The sequence below is a fragment of the Etheostoma spectabile genome, chromosome 9 (genome assembly GCF_008692095.1).
Source record: "Etheostoma spectabile isolate EspeVRDwgs_2016 chromosome 9, UIUC_Espe_1.0, whole genome shotgun sequence".
Lineage (NCBI taxonomy): Eukaryota > Metazoa > Chordata > Actinopteri > Perciformes > Percidae > Etheostoma > Etheostoma spectabile.
In genome coordinates this window covers 38512024-38517130 of record NC_045741.1, presented here as the reverse complement: position 1 = coordinate 38517130, position 5107 = coordinate 38512024, and the positions used below count along the sequence as shown (strand labels likewise).

At 40.0% G+C, this 5107-nt stretch overlaps 1 pseudogene; it reads right to left on the bottom strand.

Moving 5' to 3' along the window:
• Window positions 1-608: 608 nt before the first annotated feature.
• Window positions 609-4216, bottom strand: LOC116695043 (cytochrome P450 2J6-like; annotated as a pseudogene).
• Between the last annotated feature and the right edge of the window lie 891 nt (window positions 4217-5107).

Sequence of the window (5107 nt, the reverse complement as noted above, 5' to 3'; positions counted from 1 at the left end):
ACAGTGTCACTACACCCAGGTTTGTAAGTATAGCCATTCCCCTTGATATATGATCTAATCTAAAAAACAGAATGACATATGGTGATAGCTCATAATAACAGTGTTAGAACTGATACTGCTACAGTAGGTAGTAGTGCTGAGCCTTTGAGCAACTAAATGACAATATAGCTTTACTCCAGATGTAGGTAAAAGACATAATAAGGACACATGGACTCGGTCAAGACCAAAAGCCATATTTGACAAGACCAGTGGCCAAGACCGAAATACCGAATACCAGCGAGTCCGAGACCATAGAAAATGGTCTTGAGTCCGGACTCAAGTCCAAGACCGACTAGAGTACTACAGATCAGCCCTACACATGATCTGCGTTATCGTCTTTTTAAAAAGAAATGTGACTATAATTTACAAAATAGATATCAAGCTGTATTGAAAAAGACTTCTCTAGATACCAGCTTCTTCCCCCCCTGCTGGAATTTAAATAGAATGCAGCTTTAAGGAAATTTTGCATTAGCTTGACTTTTAGACTTGGAAGCTTCATTTATTATTTTTACATTCTGTGTTTGTTCACATTGTGTAGATGAAAAATGATTCAGTGATATTTGTATAATTCAGCGATCCTTAGCGTAAACATTAAAGGGGTGTGGTACATGTGTTACTCCACACTCCTTCTTCTGTACTTAACTCTACTCCATCAGGAACGGAGAAAGAGAACTTCTGTAGTAAACCAACCAAAACAGGAACAGCTCCATTTTGGCGAGGCCTTCTCCAAGACACACACGTTTCCCTAAAGAGTCCACAAACACACATTTGGTGTAACAGCTGAGAGTAAAACATATATTCTGGTTCAGGTTAGATGAAAGATTCAGATGAATGTGGTTTACCTGCAGAGAAAGGCAGGAAAGCATCTCTTTTCACAAATTTCCCTCAGCATTCAGGAGTGTCCAGGATTAAAGGTGTCTGGCGTCTCCCATTCAGTCTTGTCAAACAGCACAGAGGTCAGGTTGGGCATCAAGGACGTACCCTAAAAAATAAAAAGATCCATAGGTAAACATCAATTAATTCTGAAACGACACCACATTACAGAGACAATCCTCTTTAGACTTAAAATGAATGTGTACTAAATGCACCTTGGGTATTACGTAACCACCCAGTGTTGTGTCCTTGGCAGCCATTCTAAGTCCATTGAGGGGAACAATGTTTCCCATCCTCTGGATCTCGTGGATGACAGCGTCGGTGTAGGGCAGGTTAGGTCTGTCTGCCATTCTGGGAAGTCGGGTTCGTCCGATCACTCTGTCTATCTCTGCCCGGACTTTGTCTAGAAAAACAAGAAATTTAAAGGAATAAAGCTTGTAGCAACAGGCTGAGAAAAAGTTAATGTGAGTGACATCTTAAGCCAAATTATACTGTTTGTGTTCACCAGCTTGTTAAATTCTGTTGAAGTTGAACTCGGACAAAACAAAGTGTCCAGACACATTGGTGCAGCCTCACTGGTACAAGTGGTAGTGTAGGCGATGTAGGCCTACTGACCATGTGTGGAACATGTCTTCCATGCTCATAGTATCAACAAAGCTACTACACGTCGGTGGTTGCTACAGCTGTCCTTGTACATGTGTGTTCCTTCATATAATTGAGCCTTTATTGCAAAATGCTTACATTCTAAACTAAGACTACGATGAGCATGTGGTCATTGTCATTGTGAAATGTTAGCATGCTGATATAAATCTGTTAGTTGTGTGTTAGCAAGCTAAAACGCGTGGAACATTTGAACTGATCCACATTCCACTATAACACAAGTTGGATACTGTCCAATGCTTTGGCCTAAATACAGAAAATAGTTAGCCTTAAACTGACATGGATATTTGACTTGGTAACAAAATGTGCTGTTACATATGTAATGCATAACATTATCTTATTGTCAAGATTCTGTGTTCTGCCCATTTCCACTGATTCCTCATGTCTGTATCCACTCTTGTTTTCAAAGGCTCTGTTTTTCCAGTCCAGCAGCTTGTAAGTTATGGGGTCTTTACCTTGTTCGTAGTGTATCCTACCACACACAGCTTTTAGGTATTGTTCTGTTGTTTGCTAGCTGGATCTTCACGCAATGCACAGTCATTAGAGAACCAAGAGTTGATTTCCCCTTTAGTGGGGGTGGGACTTAAAATGCGCTCTGTCTCTATGGCCGAACATGTCACCTACTCTGAATATCCGGGTTTTTGATGAGGAAAACCAAAGCCCACAGCAAAGTAGTGAATGTTGTCTCTGATCCAGCCACAAATAGATCCAGAGTGCAAAAAGCCAGATTGGTCTCAGTGAAGCCCAGACCGGTCTCTTTGTGCTATTCAGAAATGCAGAGAAGATACAGTATTGAATGGCTGGTAGATTGTCAGGACTAAACAGTGTGTGCAGTGCAACTGTTACCGTACATTCTCCATTTCAATGATGAAAGCGTCAATGTAGTCCCTGGGATTGCTGTGATCCAGGTCCTTCTTATGACTCTTTATCTCCTGACTGATGAAGTCTAGGATGGCGTGGTTGTAGCTGAATATTTTATTGTGAGGACCTGGCAAGTGCTTCATCACTCCAGGGAATGACTCATACAGCTGCTCAGAAGAAAACAGAATGTCACATTTCATCACCCTTTACATTTGTGATGAACTTTGACCCCAGGCATGGGTCTCACCAATAATCCCGCCAGAATGCTGTGTCTCTGAACGTGATTGAACTAAATGGATGTTACTAACTTACCGTACCCCATACAGAGCCCTCCAGCCAAACAGAGTCAGACATATACTTCAGCATGGTCTGGAAGTTGTGGTCATTGTAGTCAAACCGTTTCCCAAACACCAGCTGGCAAAGGATGTTGGACACAGCATTGTTGAAGAAGCTTGCTGGGTTGAAAGGTTCACCTGGAGGAGAGGACGCCACTGTTAAGAAAATGCTTTACTGCTGAAGAATGCTTCTTATGAGCTTATTATGCAAACCTTTCTCCTTCTCTATCTCCTCCTGCAGATGTCGGATCTCCTCACAGATACTCTGCTCCATGGTACCTTTGCCCAGGCCAAAGTTACGTAAGGTAGACAAGGCAAAGCGTCGCTGTCTCTTCCATATTTCACCATTGCTTGAGAACAGACCACCTACACACAAACATGCAGACGAAATAGAGTTAATGACTCACGGGAACTAATTCCTGCAGAGCATGAGACAAGAGAAAGGGAGAGATTTGTACACCTGAGTCTCCTGAGCATAACCTGTCAACAATTGCACTGTATGGTCGATCCACAAAATTCTCAGCTTGTGTCACTATGGCTTCCTTCACCATCTTGTACCCAGACACAAACACCATCTTCTCACTGCCAAGGCGGACACTGAACACCTTCCCATAGATGTCAGCCAGCTGTGGACAACACATTTGGAAACAAACATTAATGAATCACAGTGGGTTTCTGGAAATAACATCACAGAGTACAGTCTAGACCTGCTCTTTCATAAAAAGCGCAGTGAGATAACTGTTGTTGTGATTTGGCGCTATACAAATAAAATTGAATTGAATTGAACACACCACTGTCTGCATCATGTACATTTTTTAATTGTTCAAACAAAAATCTACAAATGTGGAACAATGGGCACCCAAGTTACTAAAATCAGAATTTACATTCATATATACAATTTAACCACCAGATGTCAGTGTCTGCCATAGGTTTCTATAGTAGGATATAAAAATGAATAGTTTAAACACAACTGCACATTTCCTATATAATGTAAACAATGTAAAGTAGGCCTACATTTACTATGTGAAATATTAAAATAATTTAAATTTCTTAAATATTTTTAGTACATTGGCAAAGTTTTCCCTGTTATTATTGTTATATTAAATGTAGTTTTAACGTATTAGAATGTGTCAGAATCGAATCACACTAATACGAAAATATGATTTTATTATACCTTACCTTAGTAAAATAAATGTGTGGATGTGTCATATCTACACTGAAGACATTTCCCACAAAGGAAGAGGCAGAGGTCCTGGAGGATAATTTGGAGGATTCCTGAACTTTAGGAAGTCTGCTATCAGGATAGAAATAAAAATAAACAGGAAAAGCACTTTCAGATCAAAACCCAGCAAAAAATTATAAAGCCACATTGTTAAAGAGAGTTAAATCTTAGATATTTTCAAGACCTTTCACTGCATTACACTACCGACAACTTATGTAACAACTTAAACTTACATAACCAGATAAAGACACGCCTACCTTTACAATGGCCAACAAGATCTTTGTACGTATGATTGAGCAACATCAATCTCAGCTTAGTAATATGATAACACTATGATGTCCAAAACCTGTCTTTCAGTAAACTTGGACTTTGGAAATAGATTGTGTCAAGAGAGTCAAGCCAACAAAGTGCTGTAGGGATAAAAGGCAACTAACAGATCTATTGTGGCATGCAATAAACAGCCCAGTCTCATGGCAGTTTGTGAAATGGTGACATTATTAAATCTATTGATCTATTGATTTTCTCGTTTTGTTCATGGTGGTGAGCACAAATATTAACGTATTTCAATGAAAAGCACCCTTTGTGATAAAAGCACAATTACAGTATCAAGTAGTATTGAAAAGCCGAAATTTTGCATAAGGAGGTTGGTTGGGGGGGTGGATTTCTCAAACAACACAGGACTTTCACTCCAGAAACTGGGGTCCGCATCCCAAGTGTGATGGTTCCTTTCCCCATTGTACTTTCCCTAGAAAATCGTGTTACTGTTGACAAATCAATAAATCAAAATAACATGACAATTTCACGAATTGCTGTGAGACAAGGGTAAATAAAGTCACCCTACCAGCCAGGACGAATCCAGACAACATAGAACCAGATTGCCATAGTTCACTAGTACTGTTGTGCTGTCATGCTAAGCAGCCAAGTATACGTCAAGTTAGTTTTTACTTCATAAATATTAATTGGCTTAGTTAACATTGTAAACACCATTATTTTATTCTCTATCAGGAAGGTGTCTTTGAAGTCTTAAGGTTGGCTGAGGTCCAGAGCCAACATGGCCCCTCGATCCCCTCCCTAAAAGATGCCTCCAAACATTTGGAGTTGCTGAAGAAGACATTGG